This window comes from Triticum urartu, chromosome 6 (assembly GCF_003073215.2).
Source record: "Triticum urartu cultivar G1812 chromosome 6, Tu2.1, whole genome shotgun sequence".
Taxonomy (NCBI): Eukaryota; Viridiplantae; Streptophyta; class Magnoliopsida; order Poales; family Poaceae; genus Triticum; species Triticum urartu.
This window is the reverse complement of record NC_053027.1, coordinates 486122977-486141180: the sequence shown is the minus strand read 5'-3', so window position 1 is coordinate 486141180 and position 18204 is coordinate 486122977.

Sequence of the window (18204 nt, the reverse complement as noted above, 5' to 3'; positions counted from 1 at the left end):
CCGAGCTAATCTCAAAAGAAAAGAAAAAACAAGATTAGGCGAGCTGAGCTGGCCCGTGGTTTACTCGAGCTAGTTAAAGTGTGTTCAAAAAAAAAAAGAGCTAGGTAGAGTGTGAAGCCAAGGGACCTGTGTAACCACCTCTAAACAGTCGACCTCCATCATCACATGCGTCATAATTCAATATCTATTGTGACGCCTATCTTCGAGGAAATCAGGGAGAGAACTGCAAATTTTGCTTCTTTTTCGGTGCAACATGTTAGTAGGGATGCCAACGGCACGGCTGACCTTTGTGCCAAACATGCTATTTCCTTAGTGGTATCTGAGTGTTGGATGGATAACTATCCATCCTTCATTATAAGCAGCCTTAGGGCTGAGTGTAACCGAATTTCTTTCATGCAATAAAACTCTCATATTTCATGTAAAAAAAAAGCCAAGGGACCTGTATGCGGTTCTTCGTCTTTTTCGAATGCGACCTGTCTGCGTTGCTGCCAACAACAATACTGTTTTATGTTACGGTTTCTGTGACGCGATCGGAAGGACACTGTTTTGGAAAATGTCGTTGCCATCACACATATATTTGTATGTTGTTCATTCATTGGGGGTCTATGGCTAGTGGAAATCAAACCGATCATTAGTTCAGTAATGATCCGGTAGTACGTGGTTAAGAGCATCTCTAGCCGATCCGGTATATGCCCGTCCCGCAAAAATTCGTTGAAGGGCGTCGGCAAAAAAAAATACATATGGTACCGTGAACCCTCCGACGGAACAGATCTCGTATACTCGTCTCGTGAATGTTTTGGATGCGTTCATGGGATCTGTTCCGCGCCAGAAGGCTCGCGGTACCACAAATTTTGCATAGCTTCGTGAATTGAAGATTTCAACAAAAAATTGAATGAAAAATAAACGTATGGATATAAATGGTCCGAAAAGCAATTCACAATACAACAATTGTTTTCTTTGCAACAAATGTTCAAAGTTTGAATAATTATTGCAACACCAAATTGTTCGAATCACACACAAGTACATATGAATAAAATTGGGAATCTATCTCGCCCCATGGAGTTGTCAATGATGCTTAATAAGATCAAGCTTGAGTGCTTGTGTGAATCACGATTCTCAATCTTCCGGTAGGTTTCAAGAAATGCAGCGATCTCATTTGCGTCATGGCAAGCTTCATACCACTACCAACATTGTCATAATTGTATTCTAAGTCCAAATCTCTCTCATCCTCGATGATCATACCGTGTAAAATTACACAAGCAATCATGATGTTTCTGAGAGATTTTTTATCCCAACAGCGAACAGGACCTTGAACAATGGCAAACCGAGCTTGCAATACACCAAATGCCCTCTCGATGTCCTTTCGACAAGCCTCTTGTGCTTCGGCAAAGACTTTTTATTTCTTGATTTTGTGGTCACTAATGGTTTTCGCAAATGTTGACCAGGAAGGATAAATACCATCGGCAAGATAGTACTCCATGGTATACTCATGGCCATTGGCGGTATAATTGCAAACCAGAGCTTTGCCACTAGCTAGTTGAGCAAATACATGAGATCATTGGAGGACATTGATATCATTTAGAGACCTCGGCAAACCAAAGAAACAATGCCAAATCCATAGACCATGTGAAGCCATGGCTTCAAGCACAATGGTGGATTTTTGTTTGTGGTCGGTGTATTGCCCTTCCCAAACCACCAGGCAGTTCTTCCACCTTCAACGCATGCAATCAATACTACCTTACCTAGCATGCACGGACATCCCCTTTCTTCGTTCATTTCCATGAGCTTCTTCATGTCTTCCTTGTTTGGAGCCCGAAGGTACCCGGGCCAAAAATCCGGATAGTTGTCTTTGCAAAGACACGGACGCATTTGATGATGGTATCTTCTTCGATGTGAAGATATTCATTTCTATGGCCCCTTCTCAAATTCATCCATGAGATGCAACAACACTAGGGTGTCGACATCGTCGTCGAGGATCATCTCTTCTATGCCCGAATCATCAGACGAAGACGAGGAGGACGAACTCCAATCCATCTAAAAAATACACGCCCGTGAATTTCATTCGAACCTTACCTATCAAAATTGAATGACAATAATCGGGAAATGCATAGGTGGGCGTTGAACATACCTTCCCCGAAGCAAAGTTGGCCGCACCTTGCTTCTTCCCCGCCGGCCGAAGCAAATCTGGCCGAAATACCGCCCTCTGGCGCGTGCGAACGATCCCGACCGATCCGAGCCTCACAGGCGCTGGAGACCAACCGGATTCGCCGGCTACAAGGCCACGCGCCAAGCTACGGGGAGGCGCCGACAGCGTCGGCGAGCCCATGGACACAAATGGACACCCCCGCGCTCAAACTTGGTGGAATGTGTAAGTGCATCTAGTGCCACCCCTAGTTGGTTTTGGAGTATTGACGACAAACCTAGTTGAGGGACTAATGTGTTTGTGAGAATTGCAGGATAACACAGGTAGAAGTCTCTCGTTGATTCGGTTTCCCTACCAGAGATGACCCCTAAAAATGTATGAAGACATTGAAGTCAGAGGTGGTATGTGAAGACATTCACATTGAAGACTATGATAAGAGAAGACATCGCGTGAAGACTATGGAGCGCGAAGACTTAGCAGTTTCGTCGTTTTGTGTTTTTCTTTGTTGAGTCATAGGAACCACCGTACTGTTAAGTGGGGTCCAAGAGAACCAGTCAGAATGACTGAAGTGATGCTTAACTAAAATCCTATGTCTTCGAGTGAAGACTATGAGAGCAAATCTTGTCCAGAGTTGGATAAGTCAGCTTTGCTTGTAGCCCAAGTAAAGTTGTCGTGTGTGTTTGAAATCTGACCGTTGGAACACGTGTCAGTTCCTTAGTGACCAAGGGTCATTTCGGACAAATCAGGTCGGGTTGCCTAGTGGCTATAAATAGCCCACCCCTTACAACCATAAATGGTTGGCTGCTCAGAGTTAGAGTACGGCTTTTGTCGTTTGAGAGCAACCCACTTCGAAGCCTTTGAGAGAGAATTCCTTGCGAGGATAAAGCCCTAAACACCCAGAGCCAAAGAGTGTTAGGCATCACTTAAGTTTTCCTGTCTGTGTGATCTGAAGACTTATTACACTTGAGGACTGTGAATCCTCCAGCCGGTTAGGCGTCGTGTTCTGAGCATCCAAGAGTCATTGTGGATCGCCGGTGAACGAAGTTTGTGAAGGTTTGGAAGTCTACCTTGAAGACTTACCAGAGTGATTGGGCGAGGTCTGTGTGACCTTAGCTCAAGGGGAATACTGTGAGGACTGAGTGTCCTGAGCTGTGTGTTCAGGACTGGGTGTCCGGGACTGTGTGTCCTCAGGTTTAAATACCTATCCGCCCTAACCAGACGTACAACTGTCATTGCAGTTGGAACTGGTCTACCAAACATTTGTCTTCACCAAGCTTACTGGTTCTATCCTTCCCATCTCTTTATTTATAGTTGGTTCTTGTGAAGTCATTGCCTATTTGCATTGTCCATTTGTCTTCATTGTGTGACTGTTTGTTCAGATTGGTTTCATATTATCTTCCATCCTGATCCGTACTGCCTAGTTGCTGTTAGTCTTTGTACTTTCACTTCATTGAATCCTTAACTATGGCTTGTCTAGGGTAGTCTACCTTCCGCTGCATGGTTATAGGTTCATTTCTATCGTTTGTTTTCAAAACTCCCATGTTTTGAAGACTTTCATAAAAATCGCCTATTCACCCCCCCTCTAGTCGATATAACGCACTTTCAGAATGGATGCGGCGCAGGGCGGCGGAACTATCAGACGGTGTGGGCAGCAATAACCAACGGGTATGTGCGGTGGCGGCGGGGAGTGGAGGCGGGAACGGAAGTGAGTGAAAAAGAGTTCGCGCCGAGGAAAGGGGGGTCAACAAGAACATGCGCTTCTCCCATAGATTTGGCGGAAATGGATTGCGGTATGAAGGATCCTCAAAAACATTTCCAAGATGGGTGAATATGCAGGATATATTCGGGCCGGCAAAATGGCCTCCGTCCAACAAACCGGTGGGTTTTTTGCTGGATGACCCGATTTGCGGGATCTACTAGAGATGCTCTAACTAGTTTTGAAGCTTTGCTTGCGCTCCTTTTCTTCTTCCATCTCACGGCGTTTTTTTTTGTGTGTGTGTGAATATTATTACGGCGTCTTTGACTCATATATGATTGATACGTATATTCATATGCATAATCATCATGTGTTTGATTCCACCGTAAGAGAAGCAAGTTTCTTGGTACTACGTTTCATCCCCGCTTGACCCCAATTTCCCATCAGACCCGAATTTCCTCGGCCCAAAATGAATCCCATCCCCGCCAGATAGTCAACACGCGCACTGGATAAGAACGGCGGCGATCGACGTCGCCGTAGCGTGGCCATGTCACCAGTTAATTTCCTTGCTTTTGTTTACGCGCCGCGGAAACGTGTAAACTCCATGTGTCGTCCATAGGCTCGGGACAAGCCAGCCGGTACACATGTGACCTGCGTCGCGGCGTGCACTGCACAGCATGATGAACGATGAAGCTTCTCCCCCATGCATCTGCAATTCCCACAGTCATTTTTAAAAGAATGGAACGTGTATATCTTATGCAGCGCCGGGAACACATGGCTGGGCTCTCGTCAAACCATCAAATTGACAAACCACCCGACCCGTAAGCGACACCGGTTCATAGGCCGGTCCCCTAGAAGCCTAAGCGTACGTGTAGTTCAGCGGCAAGTACTTGGCGAAAACAAAAGCGTAGCGGAGCACCTTCGTGAAGGAATACAGCGACGACGTGCGACTTTCAGGCCCCGTTGATCCCTTCGCCGTCTGCGGCACGGGCGCATATTTTACTCCGTAATAATGTCGAAAGATAAAACTGCAGACGACAACCATCAGGCGGGCGGGGACGGGATCAAGTCGCTCCGAGTCCGAGAGCGATTACCGGGCGGGGCAGGATGAATGGCGACGGCCCGGCCGGGCGTCGCCGTCGGGCCAGGCTGTCCCCTCCGGAAAGGAAAAGGAGAGGCGGGGAAAAGGGAAAAGGTTTCGTGCGCTGCTGATGGGCGATGGCTGGCGCCGGGAGAAAAAGAGGAGGAATCCGCCCGTCTGCCCAACAACGTCTCGATTGATGAAGTGGCGAGGAAACAAAGGGAGCCGGGCCGGGCGAGCTGGTGTGCGTTTTGGTCCGTGTGTCCAGGAGGATCTGAGACGGACCGGTAACCTCCACGTCGAGGCGGCTGAATATGCCACGGTGCAGGTATCAACACAGGGGATACCACTACCTTTTTTGACGAAAAAACTTTGAATTTATTTAATTTCAATCATGACAATACAACGAAAACTAAAAATAATAAAAATTACATTCAAATCCATAGACCACCTAGCGATGACTATAAACATTGAAGTGAGCCGAAGGCGCGTCATCGTCATCGTCCCTCCCTCGACGGAGGCGGGCAAACCTTATTATAGTAGATAGTCGGGAAGTCGTCGTGCTAGCGCCCCATGGGACCAGTGCACCAGACCAACAACCGCCGTCGATGAAGAGTAGCACAGATCGAAAGGATCAAACCTAAAAACACACGAACGTAAACGAACGACGACCAGATCTGAACAGATCCATCAAAGACTGATCCACTAAAGACATACCTCCACATGCCCACCGAAGATGTTAGACGCACCACCAGGATGAGGGTTAGGCAGGAAGAACCTTACTCCATCTTCAGGGAGCCGCCGTCGTCTCACCGTTCTGAACAAGACACAAACCCCAACAAAACTCAAAGAAACGTCTGAAAACGAAGCCCCCCAGACGACAAAGGTCGGGATCCACCACGCCCCCCATGGCCCTAAGGCCACCGGAGACAAGGCGGACCGGCAACAGCTTCGGCGGGAGACAAGGGAACCCTAACATTTTTGGGGCCCAGAGAATTGACAATTTGATTGTCGTCGTCATTAAGTTTGGTTACCATGTCGCTGGCCGCGTTATACCGCCTACTTACTTAGGCCTCCTTTGATTCACATGGTAGGAAAAACGTAGAAAAAGGAATTTCATATAAAATAAGAATCCTATAAATAGGAATGGGAAAGGAGTTGTCGTTTGGTATACATCATTTTATTGAGTCTAGTCTAATGTTTATTTTCCTATGAAAATTTTAGATCAATAGGAAGGAGCACTTATCGGCTCCCTTTTTATATTAAATAAAAGAAGTCACACAAGTACCATAAGGAACATTCAAAGTAGTGGGTTCAAAGGTTCTAGCCTATTACAGGACAACAACCTCGCTGAAAAAAAGAAAGAACAAATATAACTAAAAGAAACTAAAGTTTTCACCCTACATCACGGATACAGGGCAAACTGCGCTCAGCGTGCTTCCCCTTTTTTGTGTTTTGTCTCTCCATCCGAGAGATCAAACCACCCGGAGCATCGTCATTGTTTGCGACCAGCACGAGGCCTCCAACACCGAGATTGGGCTCACAGTAGCCACCAAAGCGAAGATTTTGCATCCTGCGGGCAAAGCAGGGGGATGTCTGAGTCCAGTCCACGCAGTGTAGTCTAGGCTAGCGGCTGGATGTCGATCTTGCGCTCCCAGATATGCATGCACTCTACCCCCCTCCCCCCCATTAGCATTGTCGGCACCTTCAGCACCGACTGCAAGTGATGGCAGAAGAGGTCTATTTGCTCCAGCATGTGATCCTTGAAGATCAGTCTCCATTTCCAAAATCATTCCTAGGATCTGTTTAACAAAAAATCATGTCACACCATTAAAGATTAGGTTCTTTTTAACCTTCCACAAAGACCAAAGCACAACAAAACAAATGGTGTTAACAACATCAAGTTTTTCCCCGTTACCCAAAGAGAACTAATGGATTCAAAACATGTCGCTAATGACCTATTTGCAAAAATCGGCCAAACCTGCTTTGGAGCTATGCAATCAAAGAGAAGGTGTTGCACTAATTCCTTACATGTGCAGAAAAGACAATCTTCAGGTTTATTCATATTCCTTTCTTCGGATTATCCTTGGTTAGTATTTTATTATGACTAAGCAACTAGAGGAATATATGAATCTTGGGAGGGATGACCAACTTCCGAACAATGGGAATGTAAACAGGAGTCACACCTCTAAACTTGATGATAGCATACAAAGAACTTGATAAGTAAATGTCAGAGATTTCATATTGCCAAATCAGGGACACCCTCTTCTTTATAGAAAATGCTACTAGCTATGGCTTGTAGCTCATACCACTGCTCCATCATACTATCAGTGAAGATCCTCCTAAAAGTAAGCTTGAGGGTGCTCTCATCCTATATTTGATTAATGGTGCTACACTGTTCTCTACAAATGCAATAAATGTCCCAAAACTGGACAACTAGGGGGGTTTCCAAAATAGGAATCCTCCTAGAACCTGATTTGATGACCATCCCCACAACCCACCTGTAGCCAAATTTGACAGCTCTAGCAGCCCACATAACCCCTTTCCAAAAGACGGAAGAATTTACTGAGCTATTGCATAAGATATTGGGGGAGAGGTATGGTATTTGGCATCAACCACAGATCTCCATATTTTTCCTTCCCCAAAGGCATGTCTCTTAATCCAAGATCCTAGGATGCAAATATTGAGGTCTCTTAAGTTAGCGATCCCTAGCCCTCCAAAATCTTGGTTCATCCACACCAATTGCCAATTGGCCAAATGCAGTTTTCTATGGCCCTCAAAGTCATTCCAAAGACAATTTTTCATTCAAGAATTTATGAGGTTCAAAACCCACTTGGGAAATTTAAAAAAGTACATAAGATAGACGGGGATGCTAGCAAGGCAGGATTTAATTAAGATAATACTCCATTTGTAAGAAAGGAGATTACCCCTCCATCTTGCAATCCTTTTAAGTTTTTTTTTTCAATTAAAGGTTGAAGGTCTTCCCTAGAGAGTTTATTAGAATGAAAGGGGATGCCTAAATACTTGATTGGGAAAACCTATAGGGAAACCAAATATGTCAGCAAAGCAAGAAACTTATCATCTAGGTTTAAAGAGATCCACTTTTGTCATAATTAATCACATTTTCAAAGCAAGTAAGGACCCATTTGAGGTTGGCAGCCAAACTGGAGTCACCATCAACAAACATGATTGTATCATCTGCATACCACAGACTGATAATTCCTTCAGGGCAAAAAGCATGTCCTAGGCCCTTAATAAGTTTTTCCTTAGAGGCTTTGTTCAACATTTTGGTTAAAACATCCACTACTAGATTCAAAAGCAGGGGAGAAAGGAATCTAGGATAGGTCCTAGATTGCCTTGCGCCTTTGCATGACTCTTCTGCTAAAAAAACTCATGTTACATTGCCCTAAAGTTCCATTACTAAGTATGAAACCACATGTTTTACATCGACAACTACAACACCATTTTTTTGGGAACATTGCCAAACAAAAGCCAAGCATAGAGTTGAAGGAAATATGCCCTAGAGGCAATAATAAAGTTATTATTTATTTCCTTATTTCATGATAAATGTTTATTATTCATGCTAGAATTGTATTAACCGGAAACATAATACATGTGTGAATACATAGACAAACATAGTGTCATTAGTATGCCTCTACTTGACTAGCTCGTTAATCAAAGATGGTTAAGTTTCCTAACCATAGACATGAGTTGTCATTTGATTAATGGGATCACATCATTAGGAGAATGATGTGATTGACTTGACCCATTCCATTAGCTTAGCATTTGATTGTTTAGTATGTTGCTATTGCTTTCTTCATGACTTATACATGTTCCTATGACTATGAGATTATGCAACTCCTATTTACCGGAGGAACACTTTGTGTGCTACCAAACGTCACAACGTAACTGTGTGATTATAAAGGTCCTCTACAGGTGTCTCCAAAGGTACTTGTTGAGTTGGCGTATTTCGAGATTAGGATTTGTCACTTCGGTTATCGGAGAGGTATCTCTGGGCCCACTCGGTAATGCACATCACTATAAGCCTTGCAAGCATTGTAACTAATGAGTTAGTTGCAGGATGATGTATTATGGAACGAGTAAAGAGACTTGCTGGCAACGAGATTGAACTAGGTATTGAGATACCGACGACCGAATCTCGGGCAAGTAACATACAGATGACAAAGGGAACAACGTATGTTGTTATGCGGTTCGACTGATAAAGATCTTCGTAGAATATGTAGGAGCCAATATGGGCATCTAGGTTCTGCTATTGGTTATTGACCAGAGAAATGTCTCGGTCATGTCTACATAGTTCTCGAACCCGTAGGGTCCGCACGCTTAACGTTCGTTGACGATATAGTATTTATGAGTTATGTATGTTGGTAACCGAATGTTGTTCGGAGTCCCGGATGAGATTATGGACATGACGAGGAGCTCCGGAATGGTCCGGAGGTAAAGATTCATATATTGGATGATATGGTTAGGCTAAGGGGTCAGGCCCACGGGGCTATAAGTCGGTGCAAAAAGAGTTTTGCGGAGGCCAGGGGGGCAAACGCCGGAGACCCTGACGTCTGGGCCAGACGCCAAGGATTGTGGCGTTTAGTCCTGGAGTCCGAGCGGGACTCTTGCCTTTCGGGCAAAACTGACTTTGAGGAGGCTTTTGCTCCAAGTTTCGACCCCAGGGCTCAACATATAAATAGAGGGGCAGGGCTAGCACCAAAGACACATCAAGAAACACCAAGCCGTGTGCCGGCAACCCCGTCCCCTCTAGTTTATCCTCCGTCATAGTTTTCGTAGTGCTTAGGCGAAGCCCTGCGAAGATTGTTCTTCACCAACACCGTCACCACGCCGTCGTGCTGCCGGAACTCATCTACTACTTCGCCCCTCTTGCTGGATCAAGAAGGCGAAGACGTCATCGAGCTGCACGTGTGTTGAACGTGAAGGTGCCTTACGTTCGGTACTTGATCGGGACGGATCGTGAAGGTGTACGACTACATCAACCGCGTTGATAAACGCTTCCACTTACGGTCTACGAGGGTACGTAGATTACACTCTCCCCTCTCGTTGCTATACATCACCATGATCCTGCGTGTGCGTAGGAAATTTTTGAAATTACTACGTTCCCCAACAAGAGTTGCATGTAACATTTATCGCATCTATGTTATTTACACACAATGTAGAATTGGATCAATTTAAAATATAACTTGAGTAAACATACCTCATTTCGTTGATAATTCCATAGCATAGATTTGTAAGACAACACATATTTGTTGATCTTCAATTTAATTAGTGAAATACGTGTTATATGCCCACTAAAAGCATTATTGAATTTGTTGTTGAGTCAAGTTTTCAAACATGATTTTTGTTCACCATTGGGCATGTAAGGTAAGCAATAAAAAATACATATACTTTTGGTGGCATATCACACATACTCCCTCCAGGCGGGAACATCAATCTGACGCGGGTTTTTAGGTCTTTGATTTGATTAGCAAAAGATATGTTATTTGTCACAAAAATTTATATTTTAGATTCGACATCGAATGCAGTTTCTAAACATGTGCTTTTTGTGGCATAGTATATATGTTTCGCTAGTTAAATTGACGACTTAGGATGTCGTGTCAGACTTCTATTCCCATTCAGAGGGAGTATTAAAGCAATTTGATTGTAATTCAACCAATAGTGGATTTGTTTCTATCTTCTAATGAATCTTTTTCGGCTAGAATTTACTTCCTACATACATACCTCCCTAGAAGCTTGGTCAACCAAAGACCTAAGAAAAGTATCCATCTTATAAATCTCGACGGAGGGAATAGTTATAGGGTTTATCAAACAATATTCTCACAATCTCTTCTCACATATTTATGTACAAGATTTCATCTTGGAGAGTGGACCTACACTAGACCTATGCATGGGCAGCCCAGGCCGGCCCGAGGCCAAGCCCGATTGCCCGGCATTTGGGTCGGGCTTGGGCTCCATTTTATCGCCCGAAGCTCGACCCAAAAGCCGAAAAGCCCGAAATGACAACAAATGTATATTTTACTCGAAATGTAGATACTCCCTCCGTAAACTAATATAAGGACGTTTAGATCACTACAGAGGCCGTATATTATATTATTTTAGTTCCCTGAATATAAATATTTTAATTGAAAAATGTCACTATCATGTGTTTCAGGCCGAGCCGGGCTCGGTTTGGTTTTTTGCTTCAGGCTTTGCCCGACCCGGGGTATGATCAGGTTTAACCTAGACCCATCTCATTTACTCACTCCGGTCTTTTTTACTCTGCATATTAGATTTATGTCAAGTCAAACTTTGCAAAGTTTGACCAAATGTATATTCAAAAATACCAACATCTACAATACCAAATATATATATATATATATATATATATATATATATTATGAAACTACATTTCATAATGAATCTAACAATATTGATTTGGCATTGTGAATGATGGTACTTTTTCTTCCCATGACCGGAGGGAGTACTAGCAGTACATTACATACATGAGCTGGGTTTGAGAGCTCGAGGGTAGTTTCTGAGCACGGAACACACTCTCACCCACTGAATCACGCCTGAGCAGGGTACATTGATCACCGACACACACGTTGTCAGTCCGAGTGGCAAACAACCACTGCCAACGCCATGAAAACACGAGGTCCCGGTTCGATCGATCCCTTGGTCCAGACGGCCGCCGGAGCCAGTCCGGAGGACGGACATAATCATTCCCGTCCAGACGACACCACACACACAGCGGCGATCGTCCAGAGGGGCAGGTGCCGTTGGCCAACTCGAAACAAAAACGGTTGTTGCGGCAGCGCGATGGAGCGACGCGGGTATCCAATGCCGCTGCCGATTCTGGTTGGCAGTTATCATAGGTTTCGGACACGCTGTGGGCTGTCACTTTTGCCTACCTGTACCGATCGAGTTCGTCGATTTCCCTTTCTCTTTCTTATATAGAAATCCCGCACAGAGCTTTTTGATACGGAGCATATGCTGGAGGAATAAAATATGGGTAGGGTGGTGTCGAGTGAGGAGAAATGTGCCAACGGAGAGGTCAGATGATTGATGCGGCGTTGTGTGGTGTAAGTTTGGAGGACGATGTGACGCTGTAAATTAGTGTACTGTACAACCTGATTAGTGTTGCCTTTCAATAGTTTGATTAATTATCATATTTTTCATGAGAAGGACAGGGATCTATTATAAAGGTTCACTAAGTACAAATCACCCAGACATAAATAGAAAAATAGATTGAGACCTTGGATCATTGAACAACCACTATGGTCGTCAGAACTAGCTGTGACGCGCCGCTGTCGCAGTTTTCCTATCGGAGTCGGCCTGACCTTGTCGATTATAGCCGGGAATTTGTCGTGCACGTACATCTAGAGATAATTGTTTTATCTTTCCACGCATATACCATGCATTATTCCGAGAGGATTCTACCCCCCCCCCCCCCCCACCCCTCGAAATGTTTCCCGTGAGGGCTTGAACAAATATGATACAGTAGTAATTTCTTCGTGAACAGTTAGGATAACAAAAAGAAAATATAAATTGGTCAATGGAAGTCCATTTGTAAAGCTAAGAAGCTTGAAGCCATGGGCCAGACCAACCTCAATCTAAATAGAGTTTGGCAGATTAAAAACCCCTTCAAAATCAAAATTTTCTTATGGCAATCAAGTGATTATGGGTTGCTTATCTTCTACTGACCATACTATTAAGACAGACATGGTAATGCTAACGTTCGTTGGTCTCTTTGTAAAGAGTCTGATAACATCAATCACATATTGTTTATGTGTGCCCTCACACAATTTTATGTGGAGTCGTGCCCTAGGAATGGTTGAATGTCCACTGGAATCCCCTTCATTTCTCAGCTTTTAGGATGCGTACTACGCTGCATATCAAATAATGACAAACCCTAAAGGACCAAAATAGATCGCATTAGCAACATACAAACCGTTTAAATTTTTTAGAGTAAATTCCGGTTTTTACCCCCTATTTTAATATTTTTGACACTAATTACCCCATTTAGCCATATTTCATCCATTTTACCCAATTTAACAAAAGTTCTGCCACAATTTACCCTGTTTAAAATTTTGTGAGCGTTCTGACCGACATGTCCCAATTGTCAGGTCCACTTGGCATCCCACATCGACCGTTTTTTCCTGCCTATTTTCTTCCTGCTGGACCGGTCCTCCCAGCTTCTCCTTGACCGGGAACAGGACCAACCTGATGGAGGTCGCTCGCGTCGCATCCAACGCACAACGCCCGAGTCGGCCGTGGGCCACGCTTGCCTCCAGTCGGTTCTTGCTTGTGTTGCCTGTCCCCTATCGATTGCATCGCCCGTCTAGGTTTCCAACCCACACACATGCTAGGCTCGCTCGAACCTTGGGTTGGGGATTGTCAGGCAGCGGTGATGATGATGGCGGTGGCGACGATGAGTGCTGAGCGGCCGGCCATGCGATTTCATACCTCCTCGAGCAGGGTTGTATGGCCGCGACATCCAAGCAAGAAATGACCCCGTGGAATCCGATGGCTCCGTCAAGCTCGCCGACGTTGGCATAGGCGCGTCCTTGTACATGATCCCATCAGGCTGTGACCAGTTCATCTTACTACTTTGGCGACATAGCAGGGACCCCATGAGGATGTGCTCAGTTGATGGCGGGGCTATGGCGATGGCTGGTCCAACAAATTAGTGAGGTTGGTGAACAAACAATCCCTCTCAGTCGTACCCCATTCCACAAGATTTTGACCATATCTATCATAGCAATTTGTGTAGTCTGATATTTTCCCGACTCATGCATTAGCCGGCGAGGCGTTTCATTAGGACAGAATTAAGATGCTTATTAAAGATCATGTGTATACATGTCACCCTTCTGCAATGTGTAGGAGCTAAGAAAGGTGAAGACTGACAAGGTGTTTGTGCCGCTGCTTGTGTAGCCTGTCATTGCCACTGCCACTGTTTGGTGTATTCTGTAGTTTGTGTAGTTGTGAACTAGTGAAGCTATCTATAAATGGGAAGCATTATTCAATCCTGTTTCGAACATGTGAATCCAGAGCAGTCTATAGCCTATATTAATCAGTTTTGACAGTAGTGTGAAGCAGAAATATGATCTGTTTGGCAAAAGAGAGATAATTTGACAGCATGATCCTTGAATAAGGAGACGAATTGACATCATGACCCAGGGAACAAATAGGCAGAAATAGTTGTCATAACACAATTTTTTCGCATTTTATTTCCATGATCTGTTGCAAATAATAGAGAAGGATCTATTTTATAAATAATAGGAGAATACCATCAACTCCAAAAAATAGACAGGGTAAATAGGCACAACACAATTGGACCTGCCGGTTAGAATGCTCACAAAAAATTAAACAGGGTAAATTATGGCAACATTTCTACTAAATAGGGTAAAATGAATGAAATCCTGCTAAATGGGGTAATTAGTGTCAAAAATGTCAAAATAGGGGGTAAAAACCGGAATTTACTCATTTTTTTAAGATGCATTACTTCCAAACCAACTGTCCAAATCAAAATTGTTTTTCATTGTTGTGTTCCTACATGATGAGATATTCCAAAATAAATACCACATGGGCATATTTAAATGGATAGTTCTGAAAAGAAACTTTGAGGCACGAAAAGCAAGTTTGAGGTATAAATATGCTTTTCTTGTCCGGGCTGACTTTCTACCACAATGATAAGTCAACATTTAGTATACATTATTTGACTGTGAAAAGCATGTTTATGAAAAGTAGGAGTTTGCATATAATTCAACAACCTTCTGTGTAGTTTCTATGGCATACACTAGCTTCTTCGAAATAACACAATGTAGCTAAGTTACAAGTTACTTTTTGTCAAGTTAATTTATGTTTTAAAAATACAGGGGAAAATTCTTAAAAAATTGTATAAAAACATTAAAAACATGGAACTTTCTCTTAGCGCATACAATTAATAAAAGACAGTCTACCCACCGTTTGTCAGAGAAAATAGGTTTATATTAAACATTTTCTTTTCATCATAGCAAGTTTCTTTTCAGATATATCCAACATAAGTTTTCCATGTGGATTAAAATTTGAAGTTCACATAACAAGGAACAATAAAAAAATTCAAGAAAGCGTATGGATATAGTTTTACTAAAGAAAATACTCCCTATGTAAAGAAACATAAGAGCGTTTAGATCACCAGTTTAGTGATCTAAACACTCTTATATTTCGAGGCAGTACCATTTTTATTGGTATGTGCTAGAAAAGCAAGTACATACAAGGAACTTAATTTTGCTGGTAAAAAGTTGATTTTCAAAAACATTTGTTGGGATGTGCTCATGTAGGATTTAGTTTTGAAGATCTTGTCGTGAGAAACACGATGGGTGAAAGCAGATTTTGATTTGGCCACATGGTTTGAAGGTTACACATTTTTCAATTCTAAAATAAGTTCGAATGGGACTAACATTGTCTCATGTGGAATGTGCTAATTTTGTACTTCCTCCGCCCAAAGTATAGTGCGTATTAAAAGTTTTGTAAGTCAAATTTTGTATACTTGGATCAAGTTTAGAGAAAAACTATCAACATATAGCATATCAAATCAATACCATTAGATTCATCATGAAATATATTTCCGTGTGGTCTATATTACATATTGTAGACATAGATTTTTTAAAACTTGATCAAAGTTTATGAAGTTTGACTTTTGCAAAAAGCAATGCACACTATATCATGGGACATAGGGAGTTTTCATTGAGTGATGTGCATGCATTCCATGTCTTTTCTGCAAACGCTGGAAGAAAAGGTGCACATGCATTCTCTACCATTAGATAGAAACAAATGTATTATTGAGCATGTTTTTCCTAACTAACCACCTGATGGTTTGTCGAAACTGCTTGCTTTCTTGCAACAATAGCAACCACTGTGTAGGGCTTTCGAACGGGATGCATATGCTTTACAAATGACTATAGGATCAAATGTATTGACCAGATCTTGGGGGTGAATGGAATATTTTAACAAATTCTTTGAAAACAATAATAAACATATCTACAACAGAACCATAATGAAGAAAAACTATAACTGGAGAGTAGCAAAGGGACATGCATGGAAAACGCAATAAGTAAAACAACATGAGCAAACTAGATCGATAGTCAACTTAACTAGTAAGCAAACATACTTTATAACAAAGTAAGCGAGTACAAATCTGAACATAAAGCTAAGAAACAAAATATAAAAGTATCCAGACAAATCTTTACAAAAGGAGAGGGGGTAATTCCTCGTAAGACGCAAATTACAGAAAGTAAACGCGCGAAAAATTGGAACTCGGATGCTCGGTGAAGACAAATTGATTTTTTATCCCGCTTACACTGTTGACACAATTCTACGTATGGGTTGGAGAGGTTCAACCATAGCTCCGAAGACACAAAAGGCTTCACCTTGTTATCCTTGAGCTAAGTTCCCCTAAATTCTTACAATTACTTGAGGTAGATCTTGTAGTGATCTTTAGACCTATATAAACTTATTTTTCGTCTATCCCACACACTGTGCTTTGAACGACTCCTAACCATCTGAAGTATGCACAATCCTCAACTGTAACAAGTCCAAGTTAGGCTCAAGCTCAATTGGATTCTTCGGTGACACTCAATCATTATGGTTTAGGTTTTGTGTGGTTTTTATCATTTATAATTTCTCCCAAATCAGTGCCAGGAGGGGTGCTCACTACGCAACACTTCGCATAATTTCTCTCGAGCAGCGATGTCTACTATGCAACCTTCTTCATGAGGACTCGTGTTGGGCCTCCAAGCACAAAATTTTGTAGGACAGTAGCAAATTTCCCTCAAGTGGACGACCTAAGGTTTATCAATCCGTGGAAAGCGTAGGATGAAGATGGTCTCTCTCAAACAACCCTGCAACTAAATAACAAAGAATCTCTTGTGTCCCCAACACACCTGATACGTCTTCAATGTATCTATAATTTTTTATTGTTCCATGCTATTATATTATTTGTTTTGGATATTTAATGGGTTTTAATATACCTTTTTATATTATTTTTGGAACTAACCTATTAACCGAAAACACACTGCAAATTGTTGTTTTTTTGCCTATTTCAGTGTTTCGTAGAAAAGGAATATCAAACGGAATCCAAACGGAATGAACCCTTCGTGAGGATCATTTTTGGAATAAACGCAATCCAGTAGACTTGGAGTGGACGTCAAGGAAGCAACGAGGAAGCCACGAGGCAGGAGGGCGCGCCCCCACCCTCGTGGGCCCCTCATAACTCCACTGACCTACTTCTTTCGCCTATATATACTCTTATACCCTGAAACCTTCGGGGAGAGCGGCAAAACACCTTTTCCACCGCCGCAACCCTCATTACCCTTGAGATCCCATCTTGGGGCCTTTTCCCGCGACCTGCCGGAGGGGGATTCGATCACGGAGGGCTTCTACATCAACACCATAGCCTCTCCGATGATGTGTGAGTAGTTTACCATAGACCTTCGGGTCCATAGTTATTAGCTAGATGGCTTCTTCTCTCTCTTTGGATCTCAATACAAAGTTCTCCTCGATCTTCTTAAAGATCTATTCGATGTAACTCTTTTGCGGTGTGTTTGCTGAGATCCGATGAATTGTGGGTTTATGAACTTGATTATCTATGAATATTATTTGATTCTTCTCTGAATTCTTATATGCATGATTTGATATCTTTGCAAGTCTCTTCGAATTATCGGTTTAGTTTGGCCTACTAGATTGATCTTTCTTGCAAATAGGAGAAGTGCTTAGCTTTGGGTTCAATCTTGCGGTGCTCGATCCTAGTGACAGAAAGGGAAATGACACGTATTGTATTGTTGCCATCGAGGATAAAAAGATGGGGTTTATATCATATTGCTTGAGTTTATCCCTCTACATCATGTCATATTGCCTAATGCGTTACTCCGTTCTTATGAACTTAATACTCTAGATGCATGCTGAATAGCGGTCGATGTGTGAAGTAATAGTAGTAGATGCAGAATCGTTTTGGTCTACTTGTCACGGACGTGATGCCTATATTCATGATCATTGCCTTAGATATCATCATAACTATGCGTTTTTCTATCAATTGCTCGGCAGTAATTTGTTCACCCACCGTAATACATGCTATCTTGAAAGAAGCCACTAGTGAAACCTGTTGCCCCGGGGACTACTTTACATCATATAAGTTCCGAATCTACAATTCTAGTTTACTATTTATTTTGCAATCTTTACCACAAAAATACCAAAAATATTTATCTTATTATCTTTATCAAATCTCACTTTTCCAAGTGGCCG